This window comes from Nyctereutes procyonoides, unplaced genomic scaffold (genome assembly GCF_905146905.1).
Source record: "Nyctereutes procyonoides isolate TBG_1078 unplaced genomic scaffold, NYPRO_anot_genome, whole genome shotgun sequence".
NCBI lineage: Eukaryota > Metazoa > Chordata > Mammalia > Carnivora > Canidae > Nyctereutes > Nyctereutes procyonoides.
In genome coordinates, this window is record NW_026575049.1 from 57,659,180 (window position 1) to 57,684,476 (window position 25,297).

General features: G+C 37.2%; 1 protein-coding gene and 1 non-coding gene across 2 annotated transcripts in view; one reads left to right on the plus strand and one right to left on the minus strand.

Moving 5' to 3' along the window:
- Positions 1-25,297, minus strand: part of EFEMP1 (EGF containing fibulin extracellular matrix protein 1) — a 60,506-nt gene that overhangs the window by 21,891 nt on the left and 13,318 nt on the right.
- LOC129512271 (U6 spliceosomal RNA) lies at positions 6,663-6,769 on the plus strand. The gene has a single exon (XR_008665008.1). It is a non-coding gene; the product is annotated as a U6 spliceosomal RNA (small nuclear RNA).

Sequence of the window (25,297 nt, forward strand, 5' to 3'; positions counted from 1 at the left end):
AAGGAGCTACTTTATTCCTAGCCACTTTCCTTCCCTCCTCCCACCTATCTACCCTCCTTCTTTCCTTTCTTTCTTCCTTTTCTTAACAACTTAGATAGATACCCATCTGTTCAGAATAATTGGTCCTAATCCTTTCTCATGACAGGATGGTAAATTAGTTCTCAGCACCTTTTCTATTTACTCTATAAAACTTTTCAAATAAAAAGGACTCATTGGGTAAGGATCTTATTGTTATTTTGGGTCTTCATCTTATTTTTCAGTATAATCCTGGAAAGTGGGAGCTATCTCAACAAGTGCTGAGAGCATTGCTGTTTTACTATTTCTTCATCCATTCATGGCTCCTATTAATGATAATCTGAGTATTCAAGACATTAAATTATGTTGCTTAAATTTTGATTAAGAAAGCAGTGTGTGATATTTTATATAACCATACACAAATTTGTTAAAATTCTAAAATTAACTGGTGTAAAAATAGGTAAATGCTTAGCAATATTTAAACATCTATTATTTGGTTAGAAAATTAGATCAGTGAGCCTCTGATTTCATCCTGATAACAGCTCAGTGGAATAAGTGGTCACATCATGCACAATTTGTGGATGAGGCAGGAGGATGTCACTGAAGTGTAGATTTGTGAGGTAACCTGCCTAAGGTTACCCAGAGTAGAAATTCAAACCCCAGATTTCCATTTTTGTCCCTGCAATTTTGGTTTCCAGAAAGACTTATTTCCTAAGAACTCTGGATAGCAGGCCTTTAATTATAGTTTTATATGTATATGTATATGTATATGTATATGTATATGTATATATATTTAATTTTTCTTAGAAGTAAAAAGAGGGTCGTTCATCTGTAGTGCCTAGATTCCTCCCTTGTGTCTTTCTTCTACATTAGAATAACATTCATAGCTCTCCAAGTCTTCTGTTTCCCTCCCCAGTCCTTAGCCAATTATCAACAATTTTTGTCAAAGACTTTCTATTTCCCTTGCTGCTTCTTTCATAGTACTGGAATCAGATTTATCTGGGCTAAATGCCCAGTTCTAGTTAGCTTTTCACCCTTCTGAAATTATCAGCTAGAATTCGCCCAAGCTAAGCAGTTCTCGTGGAGAAAATAAATACTGATATTAAGTAACAAAAGAGAACTGTCTTCATCTATGGCCAGCAGTAGATTTATAGTTCTAGATTCTTATCTGTTCTGGCAAAACAGATTGTTAATAATTTGGTGTGCTTTAAATGATAAACAAAAATATCACCAAAATCAACAAATATTAGCCTCACTGATAGTTCATTTCTTTGTTTTATAAAGTGGTGAATCAAGTGTTCTGGAAGTCCTTGTCATTGCACTGTGTTCTATCAGAACCTTGAAATATGCTGTTCTCATAGGAAAAATTATGCTACACGTACGGAGTTGCTTTTCCAGCAATGATGACTGATTTGCACTGCAAATTGACCTTTTCTCACCCAGTCTCCTCTGTGGCTAGTGGGGTTCATCTGCAAGACGATGGGATGAGGTTAGACATGCAGTTCATGAACATGGGGAGAAAACCAAGTGGCACACATGACCAGTTCAATTTGTGACTCATCTGTACTACACACAGACCAAATGAACCAACTGCTCACAGGCTAAAACAGAACAAGCAAGGGAACAAAGGCCTTACTTATTCTTCAGCTCTTTTTGCAACTGGCAAAGTGAAGCTTATTGTTTTCAGAATATTAAGGAAAAACATTTTCTACTGATAAATGATTGCTAATCATCAGGAGTGTTCTCTGGCATCTCTTGAGTATGTCATTCCCAGCTAAACTTCCTTTTTTTGCTTCTTAAACTTAATTATCCATTAAAAACATGTTTGGGAAAAGATGACTCTGGTATTTGGAGTGATATTACAACTAGTCATCAATCCACAACCTTGTGGAGGTAAAAAAACTGTATTTTGTAATAAGTAGCACCATTAATCTTTGCTTTAGAGTGGCTCAATACCAGGAATTAAAGATGGTCTGTGTGAAAGGTCAAGCCCAGTCTATACCAGCTGGAGACCAGCTTCAAACTGGATGGCTTTCAGAGTAATTATGATCCCATCTGATTATGGGATGCCTCTGAACTGATATTTTAATAACTGTAGTTTCCTGGTGCCCTACCTCTTTACCTCGATCCTCTCGATCAACTTCCATCCCTAGCTCTAGATCAAATCCCCGGAGTGCAATGAACTGAATGGAGACTACATTCAGCTGAGTCCACCGGGCCTTGCCTAAGCACTGTGACTTGATTCCTGGCCCCCTCCGTGAGCCTTGCAGCCAGATTAGTCAGTCTCCCTAGCCCAAAGCACACACATTCTTGGCTTACTCCTTCAGGCCAATCATCGCTTGAGGTCGCACAAGCCCCTGGCTATGGCAATGCCAATTATAACAAGCATGGCTTGGTGACCTCCTAATTGTATGAAACCAATTACATTAAACTTGTTGTTCATTCAACAATAAACAGCTTTTGTGCCCACTAAATTGGGGCATACTACTAAATTTGCTGAGTGTAATTTGGCAATACTTCTCCAAATCATTAACTGCTTAAGGCTTTTTAAATAAAGCGTATCTTTGTGCTTCTTGCCTTCAGAGCATGTTACTTTCTTGTGTATATTTTCCTACCCATTTCATTACATCTTACTTATGATGTTTCTGCACAATGTTTCACCATATGCCTTAGGGCCCTTATGTTTTTCTGAATTCCAAATGAAGCAGAGAGGTAGGATGAAGGAGGGGTGGAACTCATCAAATTTGCACTAAATTCCTTTCTCTTTTTGATTCAAAATTCCAGCACAATGAAAAGCAATGAAAGGATAAATATGTGAGTAAATCTAAATGAATACTGACTGTATAAAACAATAATAGGAAGGTCTTTGGGGATTTATAACATATTTGGGATTTATAACATATTTGGGATTTATAAAATATTTATAATTAAAATACATGAGAATAATAAGTTGGCAGGAGGGTAAATAGAGTTTGAAGATCCTTGCATTGTCAGGGAAGAGGTAAAACTACTAATTTATTTTAGACTTTGATAAATCAAATATGCATATTAAAATACCCCTATGGGAAAGCTAAAGGAATAGTAAAAGCATAAAACTACAAATCTAATACAGGGGAGAAATGGAATAATACAAAATGGTCCATTATTTTAGAGAGAAGGCAAGAGAGGAAAGAAAAGGAAACTAAAATGTGCAGAACAAACAGAAGGCAAATAGTAAAAGGGTAGTTTAAACCTAATCATAGCAATAGTTGCATTAATGTAAGCAGATTGAAAGATCTTACTAAAAACCAAAATTCTCAGGTTGATTATAAAAACAAAACCTAAATATGCTGTTTCAAGAGAAACAATTTAAATATAAGGATGAAAAGAAAAGATAGGTTGAAAGAAAAAGATGAAAAATGTACTATGCCAACACTTATTAAAAGAAAGTTGGCTTTGCAATATTAATATCAGACAAAGTTGACTTTAAGGGAAAAAAAGATTACTAAAGAATAAAAAATACTATGTAACAAAAGTTTTGGTTTATCAGGAAAATGCAGAAATTCAGAATTTAACTGCATTTAATCACACAGCCTCCATATAGATAGACAAAGCACAAATAGGTAAAACTAGAGGGAGAATGAATACACACAATTACACTAAGAGATTTTAACATACTTCTCTTAGTAACTAAATGAACATACATTTTCAGAAATGAATAGAAAATATGAATAACAGATGACAAACTTTGACCTACTTGACATAATATAGAACACGGGACAGAATACATATCCTATTCAAGCATTGAGAGAATGTTAAAAGAAAATGATTATATGCTGGAAAGTCTAAATACATGTCAAAAATTACAATATATGGATTTTTGTTCCCTCACTACAATGCAAATGTGATGGAAAAGACAGCAATTACCACAATGAAACTAGAAAAATCCCCCTTTTTTTGGGAAAAGAAGATGTACACTTCCAAACAACTAAATTTGAGACTACATGAAACTGAATGAAAACGAAAATATCACATATGAAACCTTTTTGGGGAAAAAAGGGCCAGCCCTTCAGAAGGTTGATAACCCCTCCTTCTCTCTTTACATCTCCTTCTTTCTGCCCCCACTCTATTCAATTTAAGAGAGAAGAAAATACAAATAAGATTTGTATCTGAGATAGTCTGTTATGAAAGCGAACTTTAGGGTTTTAAAGGGCCACTTAGAGAAGAAGGAAAAAGTCTTGACCGTATCTTTCCAAGGGCAGAACTAGAATAAAAGGGTAGAAATTTAAGGAAGGCAGATTTTAGTTCAGTCTGAGAGAGGAACATGGTTACTAGACACTTTAATATATTAGGAAGTAGTGAGGTTCCTATTACCAGAAATATGCAAGTGGTGCAGTGTGGATCTCCACAGTGGGTGGGGATTTGACCAGTTATCTGTGTTTAAAAATGGTGTTAAGGCACTGCATACAAACATGGCAAAATGTTAACGATTTTAGAATCTGGATGGTGGGTGTTCCATATTCATTGTACTGTGCACTCTACTCTGAGTTTGAAAATGTTAAAGAACTGAAAAATAGGGCCCTTGGGTGGCTCAGTTGGTTAAGGGTCTGACTCTTGGTTTTGGCCCAGGTCACCATCTCAGGGTCTTGAGATCAAGCCCCAAGTTGTGCTCAGCCCAGAGTCATCTTGTCCCTCTCCCTCTGCACCTCCACTAGCTCTCTCTCTCTCTCTCTCTCTCTCTGTTGAAGAACTAAAATCTTTATAAAATTGAAAAATAGAAGCCACATCGACCTGAATATAGAAAGTTGTAAGGATTCAACAACATTGAATGAATATCGGTGCCTTCTCTCATTTGACACAGGACATACATACATATATCTTTGTAGAGTTGCCATGTTGACATTGATGCTTTCATAATTTATCCTCTAATATCTGAAAACCTTGCTCTATGATAAAGTATTGCCAGGAAAGATCTCATCTTAAACAGTTATTTATTTTATCCCTCTTCCTTGAGCAATGTGGCAGTTAAAACCCAGACTTATTATTTCTTGTCTTGTATAAATGTTTTTTTCAGGAAGGTAGGCTCTACAGCTTTCTAAGGCATAAGATTATTCAGTGACTAAAATGTTAAATTTGAACAACTATCGGCTTACGTCCAAATGCTTCATATACTATTAAACTTTTTTTTCTGTAACCATCTGCATTGTGAACCTTCTTTTGTTTTTTTTTACATTTTTAAAAAATTTAAATTCAATTTGCCAACATATAGTATAACACCTAGTGCTCATCCCATCCAGTGCCCTCCTCAGTGCCCATCACCCAGTTATCCCATTCCACCCACCCCCCCTCCCCTTCTGCAACTCTTTGTTTCCCAGAGTTACCAACTTCTTTTTTTTTTTTTCCAACTTCTTTTTTTACTTTAATTTATGTCTCTTTAGGTTCCTGTAACCCTTGGGATTTGGCATTTACAGAAACACCATTATTTCAATTGTCCTCAAAGGACTAAACTTACAAATCAGGAGTGGGAATTATCCTTAACAATTAGAGTATTGCCTTAGAATCACAAAAAAATCCCTGCTTTCCTCTTTAAGAAAGAGGGCATTTGACTGCAAATTTATTTGCTACTTCAATCTGTTAAGCATTTTTATAAGCTGTATCTTCTCATTCTTTACATTTCTGATGCCTGTATTGAAGGATTTTGGAAGTGTCAAATGTGATGTGGTTTGGAAATGTCAAGTCTTTATGTGGACTCATATGAATATGTATCTACATTTATGAACCTTAGGGGTGTAGATAATTAGAATATTCTTAAAATAGTTGTGTAAAAATCAATGATAGTCCATATTTTAGCAATTTCCTCCTCAGTTTCACTCTCAGTTCTTAAAACTTTTTTCTAGAGTTATACAATCTCAATTTATTTATTTTTTTAAAAAGATTTATTCATTTATTCATGAGAGACAGAGAGAGACTTTTTCTAGAGTTATACAATCTCAATTAATTAATTAATTAATTAATTAAAAATTTATTCATTTATTCATGAGAGAGAGAGAGAGAGAGAGAGAGAGAGAAGGAGGCTCCACGCAGGCAGCCCGATGCGGGATTTGATCCTGGGGCTCCAGGACCACGCCCTAGGCCGAAGGCAGGCGCTAAACCACTGAGCAACCCAGGGATCCCTACAATCTCAATTTAACTACAAGGTTTAAGACAGGGAAATTCAGAATGCTGGCTTACTTAATAGTGGGGTAGCTGACATACACCATTAAACTAAGTGAGATTTGACTTTTTGGTTTTGTTTCAAATTGATACTATAGTTGTCACTTTTCCCCAAGTTATTCATGAATTATCATGCATGTTTGAATTTAACTTGCTTATAACTTGTGCTGACATATATAGGCTATGGGATATCCTCCTGTCTATGTGAAGGCACTTTCAGTGCTGTGAAGTAATAGCATTCAAATAACTCCCATGAGTTCAAGGTACCTAAAGGCAATAGAGAACTAAAGAAAATATTGTTCAATAAAACTATTGACGACCCTATGAGTGTTTCAATCCTACAGATTTCTCAGGCTAGCATATATAAAATAGTCTTTGGACTTTTAAATGAATTTGGGGCATTTTACCTTACATTTCCATCAGAGACAAAATTATGTTTGGACTATATATTCTCTGTGTTTGCTTCAGCAGCACATATACTGAAATTAGAATGATACAGAGAAGATTAGCAGGGCCCCTGTGTAAGGATGACTGGTAAATTTGTGGACTGTATGTCCTTTGAGATCTCTTTCAGTTTTCTTTTAAATATTTTATTTATTTATTCATGAGAGACACAGAGAGAGAGGCAAAGACATAGGCAGAGGGAGAAGAAAGCTCCTTGCAAGGAGTGTGATGCGGCACTTGATCCCAGGACCCTGGGATCATGACCTGAGAAGGCAGATGCTCAACCACTGAGCGACCCAGGCATCCCAAAATCTCTTTCAGTTTTAAAAATCTGAAATTAAGGTTCATTTTACTGAATTCCTGGATTCTGTTGTAGAAAATATTCATTTTCCAGCTCTTACCTCTTTTGCCTTCTCTACCTTAAAATATTGGATCCTGGGAAACCTGAACAAATATGCTCTTGCTTTTTTGGGGACCATGATCATAGGTTTCTATTTCTCCCCCACCTTCCTTTTTTTCATTTTTCAGCAGTGGCTTCTGACCTGTAGAATCAAAGGAGGGTCTAAAAATGGGCTCATCTTTCAGGATTAAATGGCTCTGTTAGCAGAGTGAGATGAATAGAAAGTTCTCTTAAATGTTTAAATGCACTACTGTGTACCTGTAAAGTTACATACTTTCAGGAATTTAGACTTGCTTAATGTCTATTTGGCAGCATAAACTCTGAAAAAAATCTCATGGGGAAACACGCCCAATACATGGCTTCTCTGTCTATATAGTACAAAGGGAGATGGACCTGTTCCAGTTATACAGTTGATATGTTAAAGGTAGATGCCAAGCTAAATCAGTTTTTAAGGGAATTTTTTGGCATGCATAAACACGGAAGGAAAAAAAGACTATGTTCTTAGATCTGTATATATATATATATATATATATATATATATATATATGAACATATATATATTTTTATTTTTTAAATTTTTATTTATTTATGATAGTCAGAGAGAGAGAGAGAGAGAGAGGCAGAGACACAGGCAGAGGGAGAAGCAGGCTCCATGCACCAGGAGCCGGACGTGGCATTCGATCCCGGGTCTCCAGGATTGTGCCCTGGGCCAAAGGCAGGCGCTAAACCGCTGCGCCACCCAGGGATCCCTATATATATATTTTTAATTGGTTACTGCATGGAACACATCCGTAGAGTCTATCATATTCCAAGTTTTCATTTTAGAAGAAAATGGAAAAATTGAGCAATTCATATTGTTAATTTTAAAATTAGCCTGGAATTATTTTTCCCTAGAAATGTAATCATTTGTTTATGGAAACCTTTAAATGAAAATCTTTGGCTTCAGGCATGTATGTGGTTAATGTGGATGACTGTGAGGCTGCCAGATAGGTAGGACCTATCAACTAAGGATCTCTTTCAGGGCTTTCATAATGACAACAATCATACTATTTTCTTACTTCATAAGATTTTTTAATTCTAAATTATCTTACTCGAGATCGTTTCTTTAGTTGCTTGTGCTAGCTTTTTTTAAACCTTATTACTCCAAGAATTTATTATTCCAAGAATGAGAGTTTATGGGAGGACTTGTTGATCTTTTTCGAAAGTCTGAGAACCAGAGAATAATTTTTTTTCTTACGTAACTTGAGACAGAATGATATGAAATATGACTGAGACAGAAGAGTGGGTAAGATCACAGGTTTTAGTATAAAATAAGTCTCAGTTTGAATCCAAGAAACACCACATTTTAGGTGTGTGTTCAGGTCAAGTTATTTAATTTTTCCAAGTTTCAATGACAAAATCTGTCAAGTAGGGATAATACCTATTTCATACTGTTATTGTGAGTACTAATTGAAATAACACACCCCTCAAATGGTATCTGGTTGACACTAGGTGCTCAATAAATTGTACTTAACATTGTGACATGGCTATGAGTTGGTGTAAATCAGACTATTGTCTACAGACTGAAGGAAGCAAAAAACTGCAGAAAGTTAGGGCTTTTAATATATTTTGCTATGCACTTGTATATAATTACACATCCTATCTTTGCTTCCTTATTCAGGGTCATATTTTGAATGTGGTCGGTTATGACTGAAATCCAATCAGGAAGATCATTACAGCCTTGAATGACCTCCCTTCCTTTGGCATATTCCAGATGAACAGATAGGAGAATAGGCAAAACCAGCCTTTCTTTCTTAAAGCCATTTCTCATTAGGGAAATTGCAAACATTCAAACGAGAGATACAAAAGCAAAGAAATATCTAGCAACTTTTGCATTTCACAGTATTTTGTGATATGAAAGGACAGTTAATGGCTATAGGACCCCCTTCACAGCAATGGAGTGTTAAGGTTTATAAAGACTACTTAGCAAACATAGCTTTAATTGGAGCTCTAGGGATGCCTAGGTGGCTCAGCGGTTGAGTGTCTGTTCGGCTCAGGATGTGATCCCAGGGTCCAAATGAGTCCCACATTGGCGGGCTACAGCAAGGAGGTGGTTTCTCCTCCTTCTGCCTGTTTCTCTCCTTCTGTGTCTCTCATGAATAAATCAATAAAATCTTTAAAAAAATAATTGGAGCTCTAATTAGAACCTATATGTAACTCTAAGAACTTCTGTGAACAAGTTCCAACTACGAAAAATCTAGGAAAATATAAATTTTCAGCAGCAATTTTTATTATATTGGCCATGTCAAGGACATTGGGGTCATCATCTTTCAAGGCAGGGATGAAGTTATAAATCAGACCTAAAGAACAGATGGGGAATATTTTCAAATGTAGTGGAAATAACCGCATGTAAAAAGTCAGCACAAGTATTTCTGGTTGTTTATTCATAAGGACAAGACTTTAAGGTGAAAACATCGATGTCTGACTTTTCAAATGAGCATAATTCTCTACAAAACATAACAGTGATCTACATAATCATTTGTGGTTGATGAAGCATCTGATCAATCATATCATACAGGAGACTCTGAGGTGGAGCCAATTTTTGTTTTGTAATGCTATGCTAGTGATATGGCAAAACCATGGCATATTAGAAAATATTCTTTAGAAATACTAATTTTGGTTTTCTCCAAAAGCTAAATGACCTACAGCTTTCATTATAGCTATAGGCAAATTATGTACATGGATATGACAAACTCTTATTTCCAGATTAAGGCTTTGACAGATAAAATTAAGAAAAAAATAAAAGAATTTAAAGCATGAGGTAAAAGAATATGCTGATAGTGACAGTGTGACAATCCAGACGGCTAGGCTGACTTCCTTCTGTCATCTTCTTACTTATTCTTTCTCTTTCTCTATCCTGCATTTCTGACTCCTTCCTCTTTAAATACTCAATTTTGCATTTGCCCTTCCTCAGTGTCATCCTGATTAGGCAGACCGTTCTTCTAACTTGAGAGCTCCGACTGCTGCCACATCTGAGGTAGTGTTAGGACATCTCCCGCTGGTTGTAGGTCTTGGGCACTGCTGCTTCAGCAATGGTTGGGGAGTGCTTTGGCCCAGTGCTGTGACTCTCCAGTGCACCCTCTGGGAGCTCAGCAGGGTGCCCTTGCCATCTTTATCTCCTCAGTGCAGGTAGGCTGCTGTCCAGGCCCCCCGAACTCCCTACACCTGCAGCTAGTCTCATCACTACTCACCTAGATGTTGACAAAATGCAGAAAGTCCTATAAGATTATTTTGAGCCTCACTGCAGCATATTAGTTGGTTTTAATATAAAAACTAGCCTTTTCCTTAGATTCCAATTTGCCAATGTACTTTTTTTTTTTAAGATTTCATATATGTCTTTGAGAGAGAGAGGGAGAGAGTGCATGTGGGCCAAGGGGCAGGGGCAAAGAGGCAAATTCCTCTCTGAGCATAGAGCCTGATGCGATTCTACCCCCCTCCACACCCCCACACCCCATGATCATGACCTGAGCGGAAACAAGAGTCAGTCGCTCAGCAGACTGTACCACCCAGGTGCCCCTTATCAATGCATTCCTGTATGATCCTCTGCATCGGCCAGGCTACATATTGCCATGTGTAAGACACATGTTGCTACCTGTCTAACTTTGTCCATGAGCCTCTCCCTAACCCCTCTACTTTAACAGGACAGTTTCCTTTTCAAGATTCAGCTCACACCTACCTTCTTTATGCTTCTTTTCCTAGGTTCCTTTGGTCAGTGTAAGATCACTACAGAAAGCAGCTTATCCAGCTGACTGTGGGACAGATGTAATCTTGTTAAGAAAGAGCAGTAGCAGCAAGTTTGCTATCTCTAGAAAGTCAACTGCTTTTGAGAGGTCTTGAATAACTCCTCCTATCTTCCTCCTTAAGTAGAGCCATCTTGAGGGTAAAGGTGTGCCCCTGGCACTTTATCTGATTCAGGGTCCGAAACAAGTTTTGATCCAACTACTGATTTCTGGCATTCTTCATTAGGAAACCATCTTCTGGATTACCCTATATACACACCAGTGGCCTATATAAATTTTATGGCCCTAATGTGTTGAAGGTACCAACTGAGCTTTCTATTGGATTTGATGCATAAATTCTGGCACCATTATATTACAACATTGCAAAACATAATAAGTAATACTCAATGCTTCCATAGTACTTATACAATTGTTATTACATTTTTTTTTTACAAGACTAAGGGATGCCATGCCAAGTAAGGTGAATGTACAAAACTTCTCATAGCTTCTGCAAAGGCCGAGTTAAATTTTACTTTCAAATTAGTCTTCCAGTAAGTTTTAGTATAAACTTTAAGATGGAACAAACTCCAAGCAGTAAAAATCTTTTAAGTGTTACAGTTATATTCTAGGTGGATAAAATCATAATGGCCTAGAACAATGCACTAAATGCCAAGTGGATTTTTAATGCTGAGGTTTTTTGTTTATTTTATTTTTATTTTATTTTATTTTATTTATTCATGAGAGACACACACAGAGAGAGAAGCAGAGACACAGGCAGAGGGAGAAGCAGGCTCCGTGCAGGGAGCCCGATGTAGGACTCGATTCCGGTACTCCAGGATCATGCCCTTGGCTGAAGGTGGCGCTAAACTGCTGAGTCACCCAAGCAGCCCAATGCTAATGTTTTTAACTTTTCTTTGAGCTAAGATGTTTTCCCCACTGCATTTTATTTGGTTAAATGTGAGCTGTGCTATTTTTAGAAATTTATACTTAATTTGCCTTTGTAGCATTGCTATATGTGGAGAATAAAACCTGTCCTAATTACTTACAAGGAAGTTAGGATTCAGAAATGTTTTGAAAGTAAATGATGTTTCCCTCCTCTGTGAGTGAAAAGAGTGGACTTCATTTGGATTTGGAGAAGTTTCATATTTGTATAGGATATCTTTCACTTAGTGCAGATGAAAACTCATGTCACTTTCACTACCTTCAGGATGAAATCCAAAGTTTTTAATGTGACATGCAAGGCCCTTATGATTTGATCCTTGCTTATCATCATGTACTACACACTGAATCGTACAGAATACTTGTTCCCTTTTTCGTCTCTTACTTAGGACCTTAGCAAATGCTGTTCTCCAGGCATGGAACATTCCTTCTCCTTCTCTCCTTCCCTTCCCCCAATTTGTTAAGGCCAATTCCTACAACTTCCTTAAACTGAAGCCTGGTGTCACCTTTTCTGGAAAGTCTTTAAAATGAGATTCAAAATGCCACATTGTAATTACTGCCCACTCCCTCCTAGACTGTGAGCTTTTTAGGGTAGGCACTATAAGTTCTTTTATTTTTATATTCTCATCACCTACTATGCTTTGTACACAATAGTTACTCAACTCAGGCTTGTTGAATTATCTTTGAGTTAATAGGATGTTTGGTCTGTGGTCTTGTGCCATCTCCCAAACTGTAATTAACAAAGCAAATGTTAAAATTTTCTTTCCCCAACTCATTCCCAAATCCAGTATAAAAGAATAAAGTAAATCTAGGCAACTAACGCATCATCTCCAGAAGACCCCACTTCTGGGAGAAATACAGGCATGACTCTTGCTTATGAACTTAGAATTGAAACTTAAATAGGGTAATAAACAGAACATGTGTTTTACCTTTGCAAAATTCTAGCTCTTGGGAAGTCTTAACACACACACACACACACACACACACACACACAGTATCACAACTAAGTGAAGTGAGATCTAAATCCAGTTAAAATTCCTTTGGATTATATCATAAGGTAAACTATATATTCTTAGGATTTTAAATTCTTGCTTTATCCACTTAGCAGTTCAGCTTTACCCTCAATCCCAAACAACACTCCCAAATCCCTCCTTCCATTTTTGTATTCTATTTAAATTCTTATTTTTAAATGTTTCTTTTTTTAAAATTTTTATTTATGGTAGTCATCACAGAGAGAGAGAGAGAGAGAGAGAGAGAGAGAGAGAGAGAGAGAGAGGAGAGAGAAGCAGGCTCCATGCACCGGGAGCCTGACGTGGGACTCGATCCTGGGTCTCCAGGATCGCGCCCTGGGCCAAAGGCAGGCGCCAAACCGCTGTGCCACCCAGGGATCCCTAAATTCTTATTTTTAATGAAGGTAATTGTTAACTAGGAAATTCATTTCCCCTAGCCATACTGGGAGAACTTTTTGCTCTCCTCTATTTATAATGAGATTATTCCTTCATTCATGCTTATATGCAAAATGGATGGTAGGGAACTTATAAGAGAGAGAGTGGGCCTATGGATAATTACCTCTTGCCATAATTTCCTGTAATTGCAAAAACCTTGTTTTAATCAGGGCATGACTCTGCTTAGGTTACGTTCATTGCATTTCACAGCATCTCAGCCTTAGCCATATTAGAATAAGAGCAACTGCTGTTAAAGGTCTATGTTCAGACGTAGTTTATGGTTAGAGACTTGCTCTGTATTCCTACAGCCATATATTATGACTAATAAACATTCTACAGTTTAATGGATGTGAGCAGAGGCAGAAAGGCTGATTGTTCAGAAGATCATTTAAGGGCTTATTTAGCTCCTAATTGGTTATTTCATGGGGCATAGGAGCGGAAATTACACCAAAATATTATTAATTGACTATTTAATGTTTTCCTTTGTAATACCTATGAATAAATATATTGTTAAACAATATTATAAACGGTTTACCCTACTTGGAGTGGAACTTGTTTAGAATCGTCTTTGACTCTGGATTTGACTCATCACTTACATGCAAAATAGTGACTATGTCTGTTAGAAATGGTGTTAAACAAATTATTATGATCCTGAAAATAGTCCTTGTGGATAAAACTCTTTATCCTTGTCAGCATTGTTATCATATGTATAGTACTTGAAAATTAATGCAATTCTTTTTTGAGGAACTCACTCACTTTACAAGAAGTAAGATCTACTCTCATCTCCCATCCCAGTCCTATTAAGATGATTTAACACATTTAACCATATGTGTATACTTATTTCCCCCCCTCATCCTACAACTATCTGGAGGTAGCATTTTTATTATGTCACTCTTTGCTCAAAATCTTTCACAAGTTATGACATCACTAAATTGAAACGGCTTAACCGAGAATTCAGGATTCATATAAACTGTCCCTCCAATGATTTTTCTTATCTGGTTTCCGGCAGTCCCCACAATAGCCTCCCTTTCCTTTACCCCAAACAGCAACAAGATATTGTCACTATTATTCTGTGTATAGGGCATCCACCCAGCAAAGCCTGCCCTTTCTCTTCTGAGGATTATTTATATCCAGTTCAACCTTCATGACCCAGATTACATTCACTGCTTCTAAAAAGCCCATGATGGCCCCGGATTGTAGCAAGCAGTCCCTCCGCTGGACTCTACCACTGCTTTTACCATTGACTCCGTGGGGACTGAGGCTCTTGACTAAAGTTTTGTTGACCTGAATTGTTAAGCTGAATTATTTGTATGATTTAATGTTTTTTAAATCCAACCTTGCTTTACCTCTTCAGATAGCCTGAAAAGTCCTTGCAAGAAAGGTGGTATGTCTAGGCATCTAGTATAGTTTGATTACATAATAAATGAATACATTGATGCATGAATTGATGAATAAATGACTTAAAATTGAACAAAGGAATGCATGAATGGTGCAGATGTCAGAGCAGACAAGAGAAGCTATAACCTAAATTTAAATGAACAATTTGGGGTCTGATGAGGGAAGGGTGGAGTTCTTTAAAGCCAAGGCCCATGATATCTAACTGATCCTTTAATGCTTACAGGGCAAAAAGTAGTGGTTCCAGCAAGAATGGCCAGAAACAGGCTCTTTTAGTTCCATAATCTTTCAGTTGAGCCCTGCGCATTTGGGAATTTAAGACCAACATGAAGTTATGGTGGTAACTTGGCCACGCAATATCCCCCTTTCCTTCTACCCAAGGAGGGATTGTGACCTCATTCTCTGGGAAGGGGACTCTCCTCCAAAGCATTCAAAGACCATCTCTCTAAAAAATTAAGTGAAATCCAAAATGGGGGCAGGATAGAACCAATCTTACTCAGAGAACATACATGAGTTCTGGGGGTTAAAGTCATTGCTGAGTTTTATATATATTTTTTTCTTTTAAACCTTTGAAAAAAGAGATCAACTCTGGTTTCAGTTTAATTTAAAAAAAAAAAACCTACATGGCCACTTCTTCAAATTTGTTCCAGATGGATTTAGTCATAGAATGATTGATTATCCACTCAGTGTGAGCTATGTGGTTAAGCTCAGAAACCTACAACAAACTGGTTTGGAGCTGTGTTTCATGGTAAATGGCAGAGAGGATAATCCTTAAGCTGTCATTTTAGAGTTAGTGATGAGGAAAGAGGAATTTAGTGGGGCTACTTATGTCAAGAGAATGTATTAGCAAATGGATGGTTGAATATGAAGAAATCTTATGAGCGCAATGCTTTTTTTTTTTTCCTCTCTGGACTTTCCTCTCTGGTAAGGGGAACCAGATCTGACTGACAGCCCCCTTGAAGCTTCCCCAGCTTTCACTGCCTGCTCTCAGGACCAAACCCACCTTCCCAGGATGCTACAGGCCTGAGGCCAGAGGCTAGCCTCTACCTGGTTGCTAAAGCACCCATTTATCCTGTATCCATCCTCTCAACAGGCCCAGAGAGGATTTTATCATTGGCATCAGAGACACCTGGACAAATCTGGAAACTGATTCTGGGGAGAGTGAACCAAAGAGAAAATGTACTGCATTCCACACAGAGCTGTATCCTGCACTTTAAAAAGCAATTTAAAACATTTGGTACCTTTTCATTTTAAGAAAAAGAAACCTACACCTCCTTTGGATTTTAATTACTCCTTTTAATAGCTACATCAGCCTTTTATCTATTCTTTCCATTGGGTTTACAATTTAGCTACTAGAATATTCTTTTAGGAGAGATTGGATGTGGCTGGTGGCTTTCCCTACATGCACCATCTGATTTTACAGGTTCTCCTATATGTTGTTCAGTTTTTTGGTTTCCATCTTCTCTGATTTTTCTGTTTTTGCTCATATATCTTTTCTCTTTTTTCTTTCCCTTAGAGGGCTCTTCTACATTATTATTGTCTTCTTGTTGAAAAACAAGCCACTATCCTGCCTCCTTATCAAGATACCCACTCCTTAGAGTCCTAAGAAAATCCATGTTGGATTTTATGATTTCAGAATTTTTAAGTCTAACCTATTTATTGCAATCTTAGGTTATGCTCAGCATGGTCTCCTACTAGACCTACTTTCTTTTGAGGTAAAAGAAAAAGATGTAAACAAGTGTAAACATAAAAATGATGGTTCTAGGTACAGGCTTTTGACTAGGCTGAAGGAACAAAAATGTGACCAAAACAGAACAGAGGTTTCTATGGGAGAGGTGGAGAACATTTTCTACAATTCCCTAACACACACACACAAATATCACAGATGTCTAGGACAAAGTTAACATGAAGCAAGAAGGATGTTTATTAAATTTATTTTATGTAACAGGCATGTAGGTATATGCTAATCTGCAAGAATAAAGGTAGTTCTTCTGTTTGCTCGTTTTTATTCTGCAAAAGTTTTGCAAAAAGTTTTTATTTCAGGGATATTGTTTATAGAGTAGATTAAAGGAGTTTTTAATTGCAAAGTTTCAAAATCAAAGGATATAGTCATAATTATTTAGGAATGGTTTTGGAGAGGATGGATAGCGTTTCAGAAGTTCCAAGTCCATGAAGGAGAGAAGGGTACGTTCATTCAGAAGAAGCTGTCAGAAGAGTGAGGTTCTTCTTACAGACAGTACTTTGCCTATTTCAACCACACCCATCAGGCTGTGTATCTGAATGAGTCATCCAGTCTCCTGCACTGCTGGGAAGGTGGGTACATTCTGCTTTTTAACTCCTATTTTACTTTTTGAAACCATTCAAAATTCTAGACTTAACTCTAAAGGTTTGGTTGGAATCAATGGAGGAGGAATTTTCATTACGGATTGTGGTAGGCAGCTTCTTACATTCATGCTGTTGAATGTAGACAGGATGTTGTGACTTGTTTCTAATGAGCAGAATATGAGAAAAGTGATGGGTTGTTGCTTCCATGATTAAGTCACAAGACTGTGACTTCAATCTTAGTAGCATTCTCTCTCGTTTGTTTACCATGTTGTGAGATGGCCTGTGAAAAGGTGTATGTAGCAAGGAGTTGAAGGAGGAAGAAGTCATGACCAACAGAGGTAGGAAGTAAATCCTGCCAACAACCACTAGTGAGGGAGCTAGAAAGTGGATCTTTCCCAGTGAAACCTAGAGATGACTTTGGCCTTGTGAAAGACCCTAAGCCAGGAGACCCAGCTAAGTCACATCTTGATTCCCGACCCAGAAGAAATGTGAGATAATAAAGGTTTGTTGTTTTAAGCTGTTAAGTTTTAGGGTAATTTGTTATGTGGCAACAGATAACTAGCGTGTAGACTTCCTTATGGTTTCTATGTGATGGATAATAATGCATATGCTCAGCAAAGACTGGTTACTATGGTTGTAAACCTGGTTTGAGTCTGAGGCTGAGAAAAATCTCCAAATGTGAAATGAACAGACTTATAGAACTGAAACAGATTTTTCTTTAGTGAAAGATACTTAGGAAGGCAGGAAATCTTAAGTGAAGGCAGGAAATCTTAATTCAAAATCAAGAATATAACACAGAGCCTTTAACAGTAGTGTTGCACCTTTACAGGTTATGGCAGTTTCTATTAAAACATGTAAAAAGGATATTTACTGTGCACCAAAATAAAAATAACTCCTTTCTCTGCTAGGATTAAAGTGGAGTCCTGGGCTGTACGTGAACCATGATAATTATCCCTGTCAGGGCCTGGGGAAAAGACCGTGGTGATCTAGCTTTAAAGCTTCAGTGATTTGGTCCAGACTTTTAAAAAACAACCAGTACTAGGTGTGAACTGTTTTGTCAATAAAGCTTCACGTCATTAGAACTGTCTGGTTTTTTGTTTCTGAGTCATTAATGCTATTATAATCACAGAATGCACCTGCATTCTTCCCAGGGCAGATTTTAACTTGCTCTGGTATGTTTTCTTGATAAAAATGCCACCTGAAAGGCACAGAAGAACGCCTATCAATAGAAGCAGTCTAAATGCCAGACATGTATCAATCAAGAGCCATATAGCTACAAAACTTTGAAAGCTTATAACCTAGACAGAGTGCACTCTGCTTACCTCTCTTTTACTTTCTTTCTCATTCTTTTAAAATTGTTTTGAAAAAAGGCTGGGAAGGGCAACTTTTTAATTTTAACAGCTGAGAAAACTGAGGCCCAGAGAGGTTAACTGGCTTAATACAGTGAGAGTCACTTAGAGGAAGACCCAGATGGGAACCTTTGTCTCTTGCTGAGTTTCCTGGGGTTTCTGCCATTCTTCGCTGCCAAAGACTACTTTCTGGGATCCTCCTGAGCATTCAAGCATAAAAACATTCCACCACAGGAGAAAATTCTATTAATTAGTAAGCAAAGGAAACATCTATGTATTACAGCTGTAGCTGTTACAAATGAATTTACATGGGAGAAATTGAGTACTAACCAGAAGAAAAAAATATCTTTTTGAAAAAAACAAGCAAACAAAATCCCACCTCATGCAAATTATCCAAATTATACTACATTTTGCTAAAGGCAGAAAACAGAGGATGAAGAATCACTAGGCATATCAGCTTCCTGATGGGAAGCACAAAGTGTCAACTACTGGAAAACAGACTCTGTTATATCCACAAAATCTGGGGGCTTTGTAGAAATGTGAAATCTCAGGTCTCATCCCAGACCTACTGAATCAGAATCTCCCTTTTAATAGGATCCCCAGGTAATTTGTGGTGCATTAAAATTTGAGAAGCACTGGCCTATCACACATAGCATATAGAAGATTCTCAAAAACATAATAGACAATTGAATTGCAAATTTAAAGAGTCCACTAGCCAATTTTATAGAAACAGTAAAACTGATTTATTCAGAGTCACCTTCTCATTTTTCTTCATCAGTTTTCTTTTTGAGGAAAGTATGCATTTATATGTATGAACACAAGTCGGAAGTTGGTAATTGTAATACCATTTTATGAGAAACTTCAGTAGAACCTATTTTCAATTAGGGTAGTTTACACTTGCTCTTTGTCCTTGACGCTCCTATCTTGTTCTCCTTTTCTCTCTCTTCCACTTCCATTCTACATCTCTTTTTTTCTGTCCCTTATTCTTCTTACAGCTGCTCCTGACTCCCAGGGTGAGAGGAGACTCCTGGAAGGGAAGGATATGGCTCAGCTGTTTGCCCTATCTTGCTTTTTTTCCTCCACAAATGTGTGAATATGGTCCTGGCCTCTACCCTAACAGGTGTTTGATGCATTTTTTCCCCCTAGAGGACTGATTTTCATACTGAGTGGTATGTGGTGGTGGTAGGTAGTGTTGCGGGAGGGTGTCACTGTTCCTTGAGTCTCTCAGCAGAGGATTCAGGAAAGTCCCATAAGAGGCTCACCATTCCATCCTAAAAAATATTTGGTATATATATATATATATTTGCAATCAGTCAATGAATAAGCAACACTTAAGTCCTGAATTTTTGGCAACTGCGGTTACTCAGTTGTGATCTTTGTGGATCATAGGTTACCTAAGAGCGTGGAGAAATTTTCTTCTCCTTTAAGGAAAAATGGTATTTTTTTTTTCCTGCTGAGTAGTAAAACTGACATACCAGTGATGTGTCATCTATTAGAAGAATTTGTAAATGTAGCTCTCTAAATCAAGTGCGAAGATGTGGTCTGAACTTGAATCTGCACTGACTCTTCCTAACTTGAGGATTCCTTTAACTAGCAGGTAGTTTTACCTACTTCTCAGGACCTTTATTTGATCTTTTTAGCTCTTGAGAAAATTCAAAACCCTATTCATATTTAATCAAATAATTCATGCAATCTTCCTTTTTGATATCTTCCTTATTTTCTCGTCACTATAAACTGTTCCCTTAACATGAGATCAGAAACTGTATTTTTCCAAGAAAAACCATGTTTTGGTTTGGTAATCTGTCTACCCCTGACTTTGATATTATAACCAGATTTTCCAACAATTCTTTAAAACTTTCTATTAGGACTCTAATATTGTTTGCAGCTCGGTTTTTACAATGATAACCAAATAGCCCAAGATCTTCTAATAGAGCAATATTCTGATGGTCTATTTGGGGTATTAACCATCTGTGACAGCTTGGCTTATTGAAAACTATGGCTCTGGCATGCTTACACAATCCATTTTTACGCTTAAATTGAAAAATCAATGAGAAGATTTTTTTTTTAGTTTACTTAGAGTTGATCTCTAATTTACAATGGTTTTGTTATTTAACATTTTTTTTTTGAATGAGCTATTCACCAAATAATCTTTCCTGGTATTTCAGAACTATCATTAGCTGCTTAAATTGCACCATGATTAAGTTTCCTTCTTTCATATAGCTTTTTTTTTTAATCATTAGCTTATTTATTTATTTTTTAATCACTAAAGAAGGGAGGTAATGCAATTGAAATTCAGAACAAAGCACTGCATCTTTACCAGCTTGTGCAGAAGGATTTTTCTTTTTTTTCTCTGGCTACCTTCCTGGATTAGGGTTCTTCTGATACACCAGGTCATGAACTATTTTTACAAAAAGGACCCACAGCTTTTACTGGGATGTTTAATTAATCATGAATGACTGGAATTTTCTGCTTTGGTTGTTGAGTAGACTTTTATTCTGGGTTACCTCCTGACTATGTAATTTTCCAAAGTCTGAAGAATGAAAGGGCATGGGGATTCAGTGTCAGGCCCAAATAATCTGTCTTTTTAATCCATTCTACGAGGGTCTATCTGCAAAGTTTATTTTATTAAAAATTCCATTCTCATTGTAGAATGCTGAGATGGCCACACCCTAACACATTTACTTCTATTTTGTGGACCCTGTCTCTACTCCATCTAACAAAATTACTAGTTGATTAAATAATGCAGTAGCTGTCCAAGGTGTTCTGTTCTCCTATGATAGGTAAACACATGAAGTTTCCAGTGTTGGTTTTCCAGAAATAATGAGAGAGTAACGGAATCATGTTAGAAACTTTTATTGGCTTCCATCTGTTTAATTTGGATACATGTTACTTTCCTACCAAAAAGGAATGTGCATCATACATATCTGTGCATGTGTATGGGTGTGAACCTGAGTAGATGTGTGTGTGCATACATGCGTGTGAGCAGGAATAAATGCAATCTAGGCAAGAAAGGGGGTGTTGAGCCTACAGAGGCAGATTTCTGAGGTGTCTTTTAATAACTTCTTTTAGGATGTCCTTTTCTCTTTTTGGGGAGGAGTTTTGTGATATCACAAACTGCTCAGGAAAGAACATGGATGGATAAGGAGAGAAAACCATCTTATATAACCATCTCTCTTCAGGCCTCAAATTATGAAATGTGATTAGAAAAAAATTCACCAGTGGGCTTAGTAAAGTTAAATGATGCCAGATACCTCAACAGCTCCTGCATTTTAGGAGAATAATTAGAGCTGAACTAATTCTCTAAGAGGCTTCTGAATTGACTGAATAGCAGACTCCACAAAACAGACATACTGCTCTTCATAATGTTGGTAATTAATACCAAATAAAATTTTTGTAATTTTTGGTAAAAAAACTTATTTTTAACTAATATTTGGTTAAAAATACTGAGATATTTAAGTTTTTTATTGAATAGTAAAAATGTCAACTACAACTTAGTGGCATACTCATTTGTGAATGTATGTATGACAGGAGAGCTCTGCTGCAAAAACCTTTGCACATCTATTCACTACTGAACAAAAAAAAAATCTTCCTTAATCCATATTGTGATAGACCCTGGTCTCCAGGGAGGACACTGAATAGAACCCCATGAGTTGTTTCCCATTTTGGATCATGTTCTATACCTCCACTCAAGGGACTAGGAGTAGATTCCTTATAGTACGCAAAGCTGTTTAAGGTGCAAAACTTATTTCATTACAGTTGCTGGAACTTCTTGGGATTTAACTATATTCACAAAAGTAGTTCCAGTTCCCATCATGGTTCTTATTTGAGTTGGACATACATAAAAGCTATACACACAGCTTTTATGGTTGTCTCTGGTTCCGTTCCCTACTTCACACTCTTATTTCATCCACAGTTTAAGTATAAGCTAGTTATTAGCTCCCAAGGAGCCCTCAGTAAGCTGGGTTCTTTCTTCTGGGGCCCCTGGGATCCATGGATTTCCTTTTCACTTCCCAAGCAATTCAGCTCTTCCTTCCTTGAGACCACTTCAGAACTGTATTTCTTTCTTTTTTTTTTCTTTAAAGATTTTATTTGTTTGTTTATTTATTTATTTATGAGAGACACACAGAGAGAGAGGCACAGACACAGGCAGAGGGAGAAGCAGGCTCCATGCAGGGAGCCTGACACAGGACTCGATCCCAGATCTCCAGGATCACACCCTGGGCTGAAGACGGTGCTAAACCGCTGAGCCACCTGGGCTGCCCAAGAACTGTATTTCTTTAAGTCACCTACACTCAACTAAGTGACTTTCCTGGATTCGACCCTTCAGCATTTGAATTTCTGGCTGGTAGTTGAGGAAAAGGACCAACATAGATTGCTCTGAACCGTTCTTCCTTTCTTATTCTTATTTTAGAGAGCATTATCAAGTGCCTTGAATTTATTCACAAAATCAGAGAGTTTACATAAATATTTTCCAGCCTTATGATTTTGTTACTTCAAATATCAGATATATTAACATTTCCCCCAAACAACTGTATTTTCATTATTCACCATTAGATTTCTGAGGAATTACATATTTGATACTAAGAAGCATTCACTAGTTAAATGACTTGCCAGAAAGTAAAAAAAAAAAAAAAATCTAGTATTTCCAATTACTAGTTTTGCTATAGGGATAATAGAATGCCTAGAATAATCCTTGTTTATTCACCCATGTTTATTAAAAACCTAACAATCTAAGATATAAAAGAATAGACTTTATTGTTCTTTTCAAGTGGCTTAAGCTTAAAATGAGGACAAGATACCTAAGACCCCCATTACTGAGAAATTTTATTATATATATATATATAATATATATATATAATTGGGAAATATACCTCATACACATTTGGTACTTAATAGCTTATTTACAAGGATGATTTTATTTATTTATTTTTTTTTTAAATTTTTATTTATTTATGATAGTCACACACAGAGAGAGAGAGAGAGAGAGGCAGAGACACAGGCAGAGGGAGAAGCAGGCTCCATGCACTGGGAGCCCGACGTGGGATTCGATCCCGGGTCTCCAGGATCGCGCCCTGGGTCAAAGGCAGGCGCCAAACCGCTGCGCCACCCAGGGATCCCTACAAGGATGATTTTAGAACTCAAAGTAAATTGTAAGCCTGAGCTCTCTGATGGTTAAAAGCCATTCATTTATTCAATTAAACACACACACATGCACAAACAGCATTTGCTTAGTGTCTATTCAATAATAAATGAAACAGGACACAGTTCAGGAAGATATTTAGACACAGCTGGAGGAACATATTAGTATTTTGACAGGGAGAGCTACTGAGGATGGAGCCAGTCATAGATGTTTGCTGTGCAGTGGCTCAGCATGATGTGTACTCTGTGATCAGGTTTTCCTCCACCTACCCCTATGCGTTTCCTCGTTAGCACTCCTATTAGTAGCACACTGTTTCTGGGGGACTCTCCTGGGAGACCATTCTAGGGTAGAAGGAACATGGACACAATGCTGATTCTCACCTATTCTGCTTGTCTACATGATGGTTGTTACTTCCTCTACCATTTGGATTTTAATTTCTTCAGGATACCTCTCAACTTTCCCTCCTCATTCTCTTCTAAATGATCCAATCTGGGGAGGAACCAAACTTTTGTTCTTAACCACATTTTCTTTTCTGTTTTCTTTTTCTGTCCAAATACAGATTTTAGTAAATTGGAAGGATACCTGTATCATTCAGTGGTGATACTTTTGGCAGTTTGTTATGCACTCCTTGTGATGTCCTTCTTTGCTGGACTGTTGTCGGTTTCCTTTATTGCTTTTTTGATAACTGAAAGCTCAATGATGCCAAGTTCCCTTAGGACTATGACCACTCCTTCCTTCCTCTTTGATTCTATCAAAGTGCCTCACAATAGAAAGTGGTCCTCAAACTTGGTTGAATTTATTGAGCACTAACTGAATGCATTTGTGTTCTCTTTGATCACATTTCACTTGCATTATTGCCTGGTTACCCTTGACTAGTACAGATACACAACAATTTGAAAAGCAGTCCAAGGTTTAAGAACTGATTTTGTCCAAATCTCAAGTTTTTCAGTCTATTTAGAACACATTTACATAACATTGATTCACTGTCTCTCCTTTGAATCTGTGGTCATATGAAATGGACAGCAATAGGTGATCCGTGCTGCTGCCAGTATCTTGCCACTCAGCTTCCTTTCATGTCATTTCTTCACTTCATCTCTATTAAATGTTTACTAATCAGTTAGGTTCAAGCTACAAGCCTGAAATTGTAGCTAAATGCTTGCAATGACAGCGGTGGTTTTCTGCCAATATTTGAATGCAGTTTTCTTGATCAGTTTTGTTTTTGGGTGTGCAATTTGCAGTTACCTCCTGGAAAAAAGAAGCATGCTAATGGATTTCAGATGTGGCGTGAATTATTTATTTGTACATTCGTGCAAAATCAAACACATTTGGGACAAATTTTGTTTACTCTTTGGTTTCAAAGACTAGAATTGTGCCAGTAATTCAGCAAGTGTGAAGGCAATCCCTACAAATGGGGCAACTTGTTGATTTCAGAGAATACAGTTTTAGACTTTCTGCTGGAGAAAGAAATAATGAGCCAGTATCAGTGCACATTCCTGAAGTTACCCAGCCTTGCAACTCTACTCTCATCTGCTTCTTTTTTGCTGCTATGGGGAGACGGAAATCCATTCCACAGAAGAAGTGTTAACTAGTTTTAACAAGAATCTCTTCTTTGATGAGAAGGAAATCTTTGATCAAGTTTAAATTTAACAGAAGACACTATGGGAACACTCTTCTAATATCTGATGATTTCACGGAATCTAAATAAATTGAGATGTCAGCTGAGCATCTGGTATTAGAAGGATCTCCTATCACTTTGGTAAATGAAAGATGCTTTAAGACCAAAGTCAGAGTCAATCTCCTCTTTTGTGACTCTGCATGAACTTCACCTCCAAACAGCATTAACTCATGTCATCAGTTCATGCTGTGAGCATATGGAGGATGCTTATAGAAGGTAT